This window comes from Saimiri boliviensis, chromosome X (assembly GCF_048565385.1).
Source record: "Saimiri boliviensis isolate mSaiBol1 chromosome X, mSaiBol1.pri, whole genome shotgun sequence".
Taxonomy (NCBI): Eukaryota; Metazoa; Chordata; class Mammalia; order Primates; family Cebidae; genus Saimiri; species Saimiri boliviensis.
This window is the reverse complement of record NC_133470.1, coordinates 30,443,876-30,459,071: the sequence shown is the minus strand read 5'-3', so window position 1 is coordinate 30,459,071 and position 15,196 is coordinate 30,443,876. Positions and strand designations below refer to the sequence as shown.

Genomic DNA, 15,196 nt, shown 5'->3' with positions numbered 1-15,196 from the left:
TGCATGTGTGTGTGTGTGATTTTATAAAGATGACATAGTGTTAAGGATAGGATTTTTCATAAATAATGTCAAGAAAATGCCCTATTGTCTGATTATGATAAACCTTTTGGCTGTTTAACAGATACCTTTTGTTCCTCATTAGTACTTTAATATAATTAAGAATGTGAATTATTCTTTGAGTTTTCATTTCCTATGTATATGTGACTATGGAGTAACATCTCTGCCATGCTGTTTCTTACATTAAGAAAACTTTGTAAAAATGATGACTTTAAAAATATTTTGACCTTTTATAATGAGCCATTTGCTCTTGCTGCCATTATAGTTTTAAGCAAATGTATGGATAAGGTAAATTTGAGGCATGATTGCTCTCTTTGTAGGCATTTAAAATTTAGAGAATTGATCTGTCTATTCTGTGGTTACCTTGACAAAAAATATATAAAATTATACTGTAAAACATTCCCATAGGGGAAACTTTTATTTTTACCAGTATTTTACTTTACATATATTAATATCTGTACTATTTATAAGTATTTCTTAAATTATCTACAATCTATTTTATACCTGAAACATTTAAAAATGGAAACTTGTATCAATTTTTCCACAAATAAATTATTTCACTTTTTATTTTCCTGTCCCATAATTTTCATTAGTGTAAAGTAGTTTGTATTTTTAAGTATTCTCTGTTTGTCGAAGCACATTTTAGGTATTAATCTTATTTCCTTTGAATTAAATTATGTTCGAGTTTTAACATCATGATTGCTTCTGTAATTGTATTTGCACAAAAACATAATTGGCTGAGATATCCTTATAACACAGAGGGTCACAGATAGTACAAATTCAGTTTCGCCTAACAGGTTACATAGAACAGCATATTATATATTATTCTATGTTTTTAAAAATATCAAAGTAATAAATGCACAAGATAATAATTCCATTAGGCTTTACCCTATCCCTCTTCCCAGTCTCTATCTACACATACTAGCATCTGACACATTTAACTGTTTTAACTATTTCTTGTTTTAGTTCTACTGATTAATAATTCCTAACATTAGAAACTATCTCCTATTACAATTTTTTATTATTAACAGAAACTGTTATCTTCATGTCACAAAGGTAATGTTATCAACAATATTTTTCACTTAATATTGTTAATTTAGCTTTTTGTTTACTTTTGGCATTGAAAAAACATAAATAAACATGAAATTATATTATTTTTTCCCAACTTTTGTTAACATTTCAAATTCTCTTCTATCAGTGATAGGAGGTGAGCAAACCTGCACTTTCATCCACTTCTTGCATCTTATCTTCTATTGATTCTCACCTTTACCTTTCATTTGTCAGGTTAATGGCATTTACTTTTATTTCTGTAGCCACATTTACGTGGCCCATGTATTGTTTCTGTGCTTATTTTTAAAATTGAAAACAAGTAGTTAGATGAATTTGACTCTAACTCTGGTTCACTGTGCAACAAAGTAGTGTGCTAAGCTTACACACTACTTTGCATAGGTCTAATCTCACAATTTTTGTGGAACATCACAGAAAGTACTCCTAAGATTCAGGTGAAAGAGATACTTTTGCATTTAAGTCAATCATGACAAGTTTTGGTTTGGTTCACAATTAAACCATATCTTTCATTTTCATCATGCTATCTCCACCCCTGAATTTATTGGATTTATCTTTCTATTTTAAGATTGGTGAAACAGCCTGTTTTGTAGCGTCACTAATAACTTAGATATTTTTATTTACATTCAATTATTGGAATTCCTTATAGTTGTCTTCTTCAATAAATTATCCTTAGAGACATTTGACTCTCAGTTTAAGTTGCAGTTACTGCTAAGTCTGCTATAGAGGTGTCATCTTGGAACTTTTTGCCACTTCACTCCTGGATAAATTCCATTTATTAAACCCTATTTTCTTCTGCTTTTTGATTTTCATCCTCTAGTTTCTTAGTGTAGTGGACTCAAGGAACTTCTTCAGAGGAGGTGCATGAGATGTAACTTTTTCAGTTTTTGAATTTCTGAATATGTCTAAATTTTGTCCTTACACTTGATAGGCAGATTAAATATATATAAAATATTGTTTTCAAAGTCACTGTCACAGAACTTTGGCGACAACTATACAATGATGCTGGGACAACTGATTGTAGGGCAATTCTCATTCTTTTGTCAGGAATCTGTCTCTGTAAATTTCACCTCCTTGGAAGGTTTTGAGAGCTTGCCTTCCTTGGCATCCTCAAAATTTAAGATGCCATGTTGAGCTGTGGGGATTTTTATTCTTACTCGGCATAAGGACAGTGTCACCATTGGGCTCTCTGGGGATCCACATTTCATTTTGATTTTTGCCAGCCTGTTTTTTTTTTTATTTTATAACTTATCTTTGCATTTACTTTATTATCTCTTCTAGGAACGCCTATTAGTATTTGTTTGTTTGTGTTTTTGTTGGTTCATCCTTTTTTTTTTTGATGGCCTATGTTTTCTGTATTTTTAAAATTATAATTTTATTTGTGTCCTTTTTGGGGCTCTCCGATGGTTCTAGCTTCTCCAGGAGTGTTTTCTTCCCACTTACTCTCATTACCATCAAAAATGTCTTAGACACTTCCTGATGCTCAAGCAGTTTATTCTGGCAGGGCTCTTACAAGATGGACAGTGATAGCAGGCTGATATCATGATCCAGATACAGTCAGAGGTTCAGATGACCAATTGACTAGGAGGTCTCCATCTGGGGATTATTCTCAAAGTTTGAGGGTTTCTTTTCCCTTACTTATACCTGTATTCAGTCTGGGTCAGCTACCAGGTATTTCTTTGATAAAAGGAATGTAAGCTATAAGAATACCTTTGGGTAAAGGTGGAAATATTAAGGGCAAGATTTGTTTTAACATTTATGAATGTTGGATCTGTTCTGAGGTGGCCTTGTCTCCTGGAAATCCCTGGGCCAGGGTTGGAGATCCCAATTTCTGATTGCATCATACTGTTAAGTTTCATATAATGTAGGCCCTGTAAGAAGTTTGTGTATTATTATGTGTATTATTAAACTTGTACCTATTATATGTCTCTTACCATGCAGTATAATTGATGTGCTTCCATCTCATTTCTATCTTCTGAAAATTCATTGGCATCTTTTATCTCCTAATGGTCTTTTCTATTCTCTTGTTTATAAAATGTTTCTTTTTTTATTTCTTTACTATAACTTTATTGGAGCCTTGGAAAGAAAGAAGCCCAAATACCTGAGCTTTCTTTTCCATCTTCTTTGATTTTTCCCTCATCAAAGAACTATAAACTCAGTGGGAGCAGAGACTTCATTGAGTTCCATGCTGACTCCCCAATACCCAGAAGAATACTGGCACAAAGTAGGTAGAGAATACATATTTATTGAGTGAGTGAAGAAATCTTAAATTTTGTGACAGTAACATCTGATCTATACAAACTAAACTAATTTAACAAGGGTTTATGTAAGGGCTAAAAAGGGAAAGAGCAGAAATGCAGAGCTAGAAATTATGTAACCATCACCTCTGGCCAAAAAAAGGTAGAAAAAATGATATTTTTCACTATTCCTAAGAGAGAGAGGTGCAGAGAAAGCCTCTTTGAGAGAGGAACAGTAACCTCTTTAGAGAGAGCACTGACCTACTAGAACTTCACTGGGGGAGAAGCAGAGGTATTCCGACTCAATCTCTTCTCCCTCTCTGAGGATATCCAACACTCACCAGGTGTCAAAGATCACTTGAACCCACAGTTATTATCCATACATGTCAGCATTCCCTGGCAGAGTATGAGGTTCAAAAAATTAAAAGGGCCGGGAGAATGTGTAGAGCTCCAACAGAATTTCTCAGTACCTATGGAAACCATATTGTATTTCTGATATAAAAGGTATCTTTATTTCTTCCTTCTAGTTTTTCCCTTGAAGTGTAATTGATTCTCAGTATCAGCAGAAGATTGAATCCAGTGATAAAAAAAATTCACAGATCATTAAGTCCCTTATATTTGCAATGACATAACATGTGGATATGACCATTGCACAGCTTCCCATATACTTTCAATAATCTCTAGATTACTTATAACACTAAAAAGAATGTAAGAGCTCTGCAAATAGTTACTATACTATATTGCAGGCGTCCCCAAACTTTTTACACAGGGGGCCAGTTCACTGTCCCTCAGACCATTGGAGGGTGGCCACATACTGTGCTCCTCTCACTGACCACCAATGAAAGAGGTGCCCCTTCCTGAAGTGCGGCGGGGGGCCAGATAAATGGCCTCAGGGGGCCACATATGGCCTGCGGGCGTAGTTTGGGGACGGCTGCTGTATTATATTGAAATTTGTACTTTTATTGGCCCTTAAATCTTTTCATTATGCAGTGGCTAAAGAAGTGGAGGCAAGGCCAGCCCTCGTGGCTCTCGCCTGTAATCACAGCACTTTGAGAGGCTGAGGTGGGTGGATCACCTAAGGTCAGTAGTTCAAGTCTGGCCTGGCCAACGTGGTAAAACCCCATTTCTACTAAAAATACACACACATAAAAAAATACCCAGGCATGGTGGCAGCATCTGTAATTCCAGCTACTTGGGAGGCTGAGGCAGGAGAATTGCTTGAACCTGGGAGGTGGAGGTTGCAGTGAGCCAAGATCACATCACTGAACTCCAGCCTGGGCAACGAGAGTGAAACTCTGTCAAAACAAACAAACACACACAGTAGAGGCAAAAACCAGAGACACAGAGGGCTGACTGTGTCTTCATTTTTATTGCCATTTTCTACAGGTGAACCTTTATGTAAACTTAAGCAACCATTTCTGTACTTACAGTTTGAACCATTCTGCAATTGTATTAAATTAATTGCCTCAAATATTGATTGTCCTCTAATTTGCAAACGCAGTGGGTCAGTACATGATGTGAAGTATACTTAATAACCTTTATCTCTTTTCCAACATTGTACTTTTTCTGTTTCTCACTTTTCCTGGTCCTTCACATACTGGTCTCCTTGTCTCCAGTCTCTCCTCTCTGATTGTATCAACAGTAATTATAACATAGAGGATATTGAACGTTTTGAACACTGTCATAAATATAGCCCCACTGAGCAGAATAAAGTATATCCTTCAAAGTTTCTGCCTTTGAATGTGCTCATTTCTCTGCCTAGACCACCTTCCCTACCTGATTATCACTGTCCATCATTTGGAACTCAGGTTCAAATACCATGTCTTATACAGATCTTCTCTAATTCCCTTGCACAGAGTGGTTACTTCCTCATTTATATGCTTTTTTTCTACAGAACCTTTGTCACACTAAAAGTTTTGTTTTCCAGTATACTTCTGGCTTCCAACTAGACTGTGAAAACATTAAAGACCAAACTATGTTTCATTCACTTCAGTGTCCCTAGGACCTAACCCAGCACATGTCCACAGTAGTGAATAAAGTATTTTGGTATTTGTGAACTTGATGAAGGCTACAAAAATGCCAAATCTACCAAATTTGGTTTTTATCTGATATTTCTATAGCATATAAATAACCTAGAATAAATGCTGTATACTTCATAGAAACTGACACATTGCAAACAATTTTGAATGACTGCTGTATTTTGGTGTTGTGACACCCTATCCATACTCAGGAAAAAGGTCTTCAGGACAGGCTAGTGTGGTGGCTCACATCTGTAATCCTAACCCTTTGGGAGGCTGAGGCAGGTGGATCACTTGAGGTCAGAAGTTCAAGACCAGCCTGTCCAACATGGAAAACCCCTCTACTAAATACACGCACACACACACACACACACACACACACACACACACACACGCAAAATAGCTGAGTGTGGTTGTTCAGGTGGTTGAGGCACAAGAACCACTTGAGCCAAGATCACACCACTGCATTCCAGCCTGGGGGACAGAGAGAGACTTCATTTCAAAAGGAAAACAGAAAAAAGTTTCAGGATGTTTTGTTAATACATATAGATGGTAAATGTCTAAGAAACACATTATTAAATTTTGAACTAAATTTTTTTAATTTTTTAAAATGTATTTTATTGCACTGTAGGTTCTGGGGTACATGTGCAGAACATGCAGGATTGTTGCATAGGTACATACAGGCAATGTAGTTTGCTGCCTCCATCCCCACGTCATCTATATCTGGTATTTCTCCCCATATTATCCCTCCCGAACTCCCTACCCACCGCTGTCCCTTCCCTAGTACCCCCAACAGACCCCAGTGTGTGATGCTCCCCTCCCTGTGTCCATGTGTTCTCATTGCTCAACACCTGCCTATGAGTGACAACTAAATATTATTTTTAAAAAGTTTTCAGCAAACTTTTTAAGTAAAGGACAAGATAAATATTTTAAAGCTTTGCAGACCATGTAATCTGCAAAATACTGTCTAGCATGAAAGCAGTAATAAAACTGCATCAATGAATGGGTGTGGTTGCATTCCAATAAAACTTTTTTTTAAACAAAAACAGAAAGCAGACTACTGGTTTTAGTTTCCCAACCACTGAGTTAAGATACACATTTCAAAAGTGAAAATGTATATTAAAAAAAAATATAGAAAAGTGTTTGGACCTTTTAGTTCTGGGATACCATGTTACTTGGTTTGCATAAATGATGGGAGGTAGCTTTTTACCATCCAGCAGACAGCTCCACTCTAATGTGATTAAACTACCATAGAAATGATAAAAAAGGGTTCAAGCAGATATGGCGTGTTTTAAGGCAAAGCTGCAAGCTTTGACTGTACTGTCTCACAGAAATAGTTAAGTAGGTACATATTGTCTTATATTATTCCAAGTTGGCATGTTTATAATGTATCCTGCAGCGTTTACATATGTTTTCTGCTACAGTGTGGGTAATTTGTTTATCTTAAAGGACTACAGAGCTCTGCAATGAGATTTCAGATTTCTAACAGCATCTATCTTCCGTCTTATGAACTTTAGTACCAGTTACAGTGCCAAACACATAATAGCTACTTTTACATCCAGATCAAGAGATTGAATTTCTGAAGGTGGGTGGACTTTACTGTGTTTTGTTATAAGAAAGTACATTCCACCTCCTGGCCAGTATCTGAAAAGTGGGAGCTGTTGTCTCAAGACAGATTGAGTAAAACAAAATATACATATGAATACATTCATTCCTACTATTAAAGAAAACAATTTCAAAGCATTAATTCCATCTTGGCTATGAATGATGAAGCATTAAAATATAGGCTTGAAGACTGATCACCAAACAAGATTATTCACAGCTATTTGGCCCAACTTCTCAGAACTGTGGGGAATACGAAAGAAATCTAGACATCCCAGGCCTGAAACAAAAGGAATTACAGTATATTTTTTAAAGGAGAAAAGTACATGTAAAAATTGTATGGCAATGTATAATCGTGATAGATTGTATTGTCGAGAAGAGAGAGCTGTAGCAATTCAGAAAAGATACATATTCAAATTGAGAGAATACAGCAATTTCTTTGTGTGATTCTATGATACTAACAAACATCTTCACCTGGTAGGTAAGTGGAACTTACTAAACTACTGTAAGTTAGAGCAAATCTCAATCAGTGTGTCATGGCACATAGAACCATCAATGAGTAATGGGCATGACGCAGTGTGTTTGCCTTTCCCCCAGTGTTCAAGAGGAACAAGTTGCCGGAGTCACCTGTATCTGGAAGTGAGTATTTCCTTGGTGCCTTGATGGCTGCCTGACTAGGACAGAGTCAAATGACATACCCCAGGGGCCCTTAGGTGTTAACCTTGAGCTCTTGTTAGGACCTCAGATATTGAAAAAAATTTAAAAACATACAACTCTCGTTACATTTTCCTTAAGGAGGTTAGCATGGCCAAGGATGTGCTGTACCACCTGAATATTGTCCTCTTTAGCAAGAGCTTAAGAACATCCTTCTATACATCTTTGTCAATGGACTGTTGCTTATAAGGCAATAGTTTTCAAATGCTTGGATTCTCATAGATTTACCATCCTTCGTTCGAATACTACTACAACATGCTAAATGACTAAAGTCAAGTTAACCTCTTTAAGCTTTAATTTCTCTTAGTCCTTTCCTGCTGCTACATAATACAACATCATAAACTGGGTAATTTATAAACAACAGTAATTTATTTCTCAGAATACTGGAGATGGAGAAAACTAAGATCAAGGCAACAGCATATTTGGTATCTAGTGTGGGTCCAGCCTCTGCTTACAAGATAACTCCTTTTCCTGTAACCTCACATGGCAGAAGAGAAGACAGACAAAAGAAACTAATGCTGTGTGTTCACATAGTGGAAAATATAGAAGGTACAAGCAGCTCCCTTATGCCTTTTTTTTAATAAAGGCATTAATGCCATTCATGAAGGGAGAGTCATCATTTACTGAAAGGCCCCACATCTTAATACCATCATGTTGGGGTGTATGTTCCAACATATGAATTTTGGAAGAGACACATCCATTCAAACCATAGTCATTTTCTAATCTGTAAAATGAGAGATAAAAGTACACACCTTATAAAGTTCTTATAATGATGGAAGAGGGATAGATATATGTGTTTAGCACAGTCCCTGACATGTAGAAACCTCTCAGTACATGTAAGAATTCCTGTCGTCACTGTCATTGTCCTTATTGGCATTGTAATCATTGTAATCATCATTATATTTTGGCAACATTGATATTTTATGGTCAAATAGGTTGAGCACCAAATGTGATAATTTTCAAATTCTTGGGAAATCCTTATGAAGTAATGTTATTTGTGTTTTAATTTTAACTTGACATCATATTATCATTGAAAAATAGAAAATTATTTTCTGTGGGAAAGTTCATTAACAACAACAAAGCAGAAATTTTTTTTTCTTTAAGAAGGAATTGGTGGAATGGTCATGAGAGATTGGAACTGTGTGCTTAGCATATTTATTGTATATTTTTGTATGATAAATTCTTGAAAAGAAACCATTTTCAATTATGAGGAATTTTATGAATTTACAAACATGTTAAAAATATCACATCTTTATAAAATATTTATTGCTCCTGTCAGACAAAAAAGTAGTTCTATATTTTCTGAAATTAATAGAATATTGCATAATCTAAATAGTGATAACTCCCACACCCTCTTTTGAAAAATTAATTCAAATATGTGTTCAAGAGAAAAGTAATTTTTCTTTTCGTATTTCCATTTAAACTGTGTTAGCATACTGTATCCCCCAAAATGTTTTGATTTGAAAATAAGATTTGAATGTCTTGCTACTAGATAAAAGGAAATCTGATTGCTTTGGGGGAAAGATGAGAACTGGTAACATTTACTACCCCTGAAAATTAATCCAGATTATTTTAAAATAATGGAAATATGTAGAAAATGAGAGTATTTGTAGTAATATACTGCTTCCATCAGGAAATTAAACTTTGAAATAAATTTGATTCTAATACCCCATTGAATTTGACAAAAATCTACCCTATATTATCAATGAAAATGATTACAAAGAAAATGTGGCACATATACATCACGGAATACTATGTAGACATAAAAAATGATGAGTTTGTGTCCTTTGTGGGGATGGTTTCCAGGTTCATCCGTGTTATTCTGAGCAAACTAACAGAAGAACAGAAAATCAAACACCACATGTTCTCACTCACAGGCGGGTGTTGAACAATGAGAACATGTGGACACAGAGAGGGAAGCATCACACACTGGGGTCTGCTGGGGAGGTTAGGGGAGGGACAGTGGGAGGGAGGGTGAGAAAGGATAATGTGGGGAGAAGCGTCATGTATAGGTGATGGGGGAATGGAAGCAGCAAATCACCTTGACATGAATGTACCTATGCAGCAATCTTGCATGATCTGCATATGTACCCCAGAAACTAAAGTACAATAAAAAATAAAAATAATAATTTTTAATTTATTTGAATAGAAATTGTATGCATATAAGGTAACTATGCATTGTTAACACACTAATTCTAAATATAGCCTCTGTTTATGTGACATTTAACTTTTCTCTTGTGGTAATAGTAATAACAAGATGGTAGGTAATTTACTAGAGCATTTACAATTGCCATTCCCCACACTAAACACTTCATTTATGTTGCCTTACTTGACCTTCACAACTACCTCATGAGAGAAATGCTGATATTGTGTCTCTTCATGGAAGAGAAAACTGAAATGGAAGAGAAATTAACTCATTAATCAATTAAACACAAATCATAAGAGTTAGGATATAAGCATAAACAGCATGAATGTAAGCATATGGCTGTTGACCAGTAAGACACTGTCTCTAAGTACTCCCACTCTTCCTCCCCACCAAAAACTCCAATTCTTTAGAACCAGCAACAGAACTGGAAATACTAATTGAAATAATCAGAAAGGTATATGAACTGCCATGTGAAAATAAAATAGTAAAGAATTCAGTATTTTGAAAGACAATGGCTTAAATTTAACACACGCTTAACTTGTCTAAAATAACTACAAGTAGAAATGAAGGGATCTGGTCCACCTGATGCTAGGACTAAGAGATGCTTTTTACTACTTGCAAAAGTGACCATATAGTGCCTAAGCTAGGTATACATCCCAAGAGTTTTACGTTCATGCTGAGTAGATGGAAAAAAATATAAATTTTGTGACTGTTATGTCAATCAAATACAAGCGCACCCTTTCAACATATTCTACTCTCATGTTGTGTTTAATAAAATAAATTTTGCGTTTGTAATAGATATGATATTTGAGTATGTAGAATTAAATACGTTAAAACTAAACTTTGCTCAGTGAGCATTGTATTATTGCCGGGAATGTCATGTGAGATAAATGTTGGCACTTGTTTATTAGAAATATTAAACTTGCTGTAAGAGATGGAATTTTTCTTTATCAAAGGAGTCCTGTAAGTTTTCATTCTTAGTGTATTTTAAATCCTTATGTTAAAAAGAAAAAAAGCTAGTCTTAAAGTGATTGTCATTTAATAGTTCATACACAGAAAATAAGTGTTTTAGTTTTTGGGTTTTTCTTTTTCTTTCTTTTTTTTTTTTTTTTTTTTTGATCAAATAGAATCTGAGTATCAATTGATGCTTAAGAACATAACAGCATACAGCTACAGCTATCTTTCCCTTGGTAGCACTTTCTTTTCATCCTTCATTTTATGCATTTCTTTACATAGACCTATTTAAAGCATTTGGGATTCATTTATAGCTGATGTACATGTGTAACATTGCTATTAATGGCATTCAAGACAAGAATATTCCCTCTTGTCAAATCCAAAGAGAAAAGTCAAATTGCTCTGACAGCTTAAGAGAGACCAGCTGTAAATTTTATATTTGCATAAATGGTAACAGAAAAGCAAATAGAAGGTCCAGTTCTCATTCCCTTGAAACAAACGTACTGAATTTTTAGTATTACAATGAAACTCAAAGATAGATTTTTCTCCGTATCCAGGCTACTGTTCCCATTTTTAAACAGTAAAAAATTATTTTAAATAAAAGTGTTGTTTTCTGTAGAAAGTATTCTGCATTTAACCATATTTCATTGGAGGCAGCTAGCGTCTTTTTAGAATTGGCATCCAATCCCTACCTTTATGAAGCTTCCACCCTACTGGAAAAACCATGTGTATAGACAGACAAGTGCCACACAGTTAAGTGTATGAAGAGTGCCAACAGAATGATACAGGAACAACACAAAGCCAAATGTTACAAGGAGATCATATTTCAGTAGAAAGTAGGAAAACAAATTTTCTTAGTTAATGTCAGCATATACCTTTGTGGAAAAATGCCAAGAAATACCAGACTGAAGGTTTGATTTCTAAAATCCTTGGCTTCCCTCTTCTTTTATGCTACCTATATACCAAGGCTAAAGGAAAAGTTTTTACTGGCAGCAAATTTCAGCATCTCCCGTCAACATGGATTCCTATAAATTTCAAACACTCTGTGATAAGAAAGAATAAACAGTGTTACAGGAATCTTTCCATCTCCATTCACACACTTTCTTCACATACTATGCTTGCTTTCAGGTATGGAACATGTAGGCTAGAAATCATTTCAAGAACATTTTTCTTAGAAAATATCTTACAATTACTTTCTAAAAATCTTCCAAAGAAAATCACCAGAAAACAAATAACAAAATGGCAGGAGTAAGTCTTTATCAATAACATTGAATGTAAGTGGACTAAACTCTCCAATCAAAAGACATAGTGTGGCTCACTTGATTAAAAAAAAAAAAAAAAAAAAAAAAAAAAAAAAAAAAAAAAAAAACAGGACCAAAGGATCTATTGCCTATAAGAAACACACATCATCTATAAAGACACATGCAGGCTGAAAAAAAAAAAAAGATGAAACAATATATCTCATACAAATTGAAACCAAAAAAGAGCAGGAGTAGCTATACCTATATGAGACAAAATAGATTTCAAGACAAAAACTATAAAAGGAGACAAAGAAGGTCACTATATAATAATAGATGTGTCAATTCGACCAGAGGATATAACAATTGTAAATAAATATGCACCTAACACTGAAGCACCCAGATATATAAAGCAAATATTAGTAGAACTAAAGAGAAAGAAACTCCAATACAATAATAACTGGAGAGTTTAACACCCAACTATCAGCATTAGCTATATCATCAAGCCAGAAAATCAGCAAAGAAATATCAGACTTAATCAGCACTCTAGACCAAATAAATTTGATACATATTTACAGAACAGTTGAAGAATCCATATTCTTTTCCTCAACATATGGATTGTTCTCAAGGATAGACCATATATTAGGTCATAAAACAAGTCATAAAAATTTCAAATAAATTGAAATAATAACAAGTATCTCCTCTGACCAAAATGGAATAAAAGTAGAAATCAATAATGATAACTTTGGAAACTATTCAAACACATGCAGGTTAAATAATATGTTCCTGATGGACCAGTGAGTCAATGAAGAGATTAAGAAGGAACTTTAAACATTTTTAAAAATAAATGAAAGTGGAAACAAAGAATATCAAAACCTATTGGATACAGAGAAAGCAGCACTAAGAAGAAAGTTTGTAGCAATAAGTGCCTATGTGAAAAAGTAGAAAAACTTTAAACAAACAACATAATGGTGCACCTTAAGGAACTCTAATAGAAAATGCATCCCAGAATGTAAAATATAATAAATAAACTAACAAACAAAAAATTAATAATAGAAAAGAGCAAACCAAACCCAAAAGTATAGAAGAAAAGAGATAATAAAGATCAGAGGAGAAATAAATGAACTTGGAATGAAATAAATGGAATGAAATACTATACAGCCATAAAAATATAAGATCCTGTCATTTGTAACAACATGAATGGAACAGGGGGACATTATTTTCAGTGAAATAAGCCAGGCACAGAAAAACAAGATCCATGCTCTCACCCATTTGTGGAAGTTAAAACTTAAAACAATTGAACATATGTAGATAGAGAGTTGAATGATTGTTACACAGGCTTAGAAGGGTAGTGGGCAGGGGCCTGTGGGGATGTTGATGGTTAAAGGGTACAAAAATATAGTTAGATAGAATGAATAAGATGTGGTATTTGACAGCATAGTAGATGACTACAGTCAACAATAATTTGTTATACATTTTTAAATAGCTGAAAGAGAATAATTGAATTGGTTGTAATACAAAGGACAAATGCTTGAGGTGATGGCTACCTCATTTAACTTGTATCAAAATATATCAGGTACCCCAATAAATAAGTATATTTACTAAATATCCATAAAAATTTAAAAATGCAATTCTTTTAAAAGAGTAAAAAACAGAATCTTATCTAACCCCTTAAGAGATTCCCCTTGTTTGCTGTAGTCTGGCACCCATGACTGACGACTTTTTTTTTTTTTTTTTTTTTTTTTTTTTTTTTTTTTTTAGTTTGAGACAGTCTTACTCTGTCACTAGGCTGGAGTGCAGTGGCGCGATTGAGACTCACTGCAGCTTCTGACTTCTGGGTTCAAGCAATTCTCCTGCCTCAGCCTACTGAGTAGCTGGGACTACAGGCATACGCCACCAAACCCAGCTAATTTTTGCATGTTTAGTAGAGACAGGGTTTCTCCGTGATGGCCAAGATAGTCTCAATCACTTTCCGCCTGCCTTGGCCTCCCAAAATGCTGGGATTGCAGGCATGAGCCACTGCACCTGGCCTACAACTGACTCCTTTTTTTTAAATAACAGCTCCTGAGAGAAGGAACCCATTCCAATGACAATATTATCTCAATAATGTTATGAATTATCATAGAATTATGTTGTTCTTTTATGCCACGTATCCCCTATCATGACCATGCATTTTCTGTCTCCATTATTAACCTATGTGTTTCCTGAAAAGAGCATTATACTTATTTTTTTTCAGTCTACATCTAGTACATAGCACAATGTTTGGAACATATAGTTTAACTAACATTTGTTGAATGAGTGTATATTTTCTGGACTTTGTAATTGAGCTCTATTATTTATTAAGAAAATATTTGTTCTATTGTTATAACTGCCTGATTCAATGCAGTATGTTAGGCAGAGAAAGGACGAGGATGATGAAGAGATATACATTATAGCCACAAAAACTTATACACAAATTTTATTAGATCACTATAGAAAGTAGAGCCATATTTTGTTAGGCATATGGAAATCTCTGATTTATTTTTTTCCTGTTAAAATTAGGTAATAAGTTATATCCTTGAATAATAATTTTGTACACAATTTATAATTAATAGAACTATAGTGAACATTTTTTCCATATGCCAAATCTTTTCTCATTTTCGTTGTCCTTACTCAAAGAAAAAATGTGAATTTACACACTTGTTCATCCCAAAGCTTTTTTTTTAAAGGAATTATGCATATATTCTGTTTATTAACCGCTTGTCCCTTTCAGATGGCATAAGTATCTTTGTCCAGAAGGTTACTTATCTGTTAACTCTATTGATCTTTCCTGTTATTCAGAAATATTTGATATTAATGCAAACTCATTAATTTTCTTTCTATGATTTATGTTTTTTTTTTAAATGGGACTTTAAGTTCTGGGGTACATGTGCAGATCTTGCAGGATTGTTGCATAGGTACACACATGCCATGTTGGTATGCTGCCTCCATCCCCCGGTCACCTACATCAGGCATTTCTCCCAGTGTTATTCCTCCCCAACCTCCCCACCCCCCTCTGTCCCTCCCCGAGCCCCCCAGCCCCCAACAGACCCCAATATGTGACTTTACCCTCCCTGTGCCCACGTGTTCTCATTGTTCAACACCCTCCTATGAGTGAAACATGTGGTGTTTCGTTCTCTGTTCTTA

General features: G+C 34.7%; 1 protein-coding gene and 1 pseudogene across 8 annotated transcripts in view; both read left to right on the top strand.

The window, feature by feature from the left end:
- Positions 1-15,196, top strand: part of DMD (dystrophin) — a 2,654,855-nt gene that overhangs the window by 200,751 nt on the left and 2,438,908 nt on the right. The window lies entirely within an intron of this gene.
- LOC101028896 (V-type proton ATPase subunit G 1 pseudogene) overlaps positions 7,548-15,196 on the top strand; it is a 36,173-nt pseudogene continuing 28,524 nt past the window's right edge.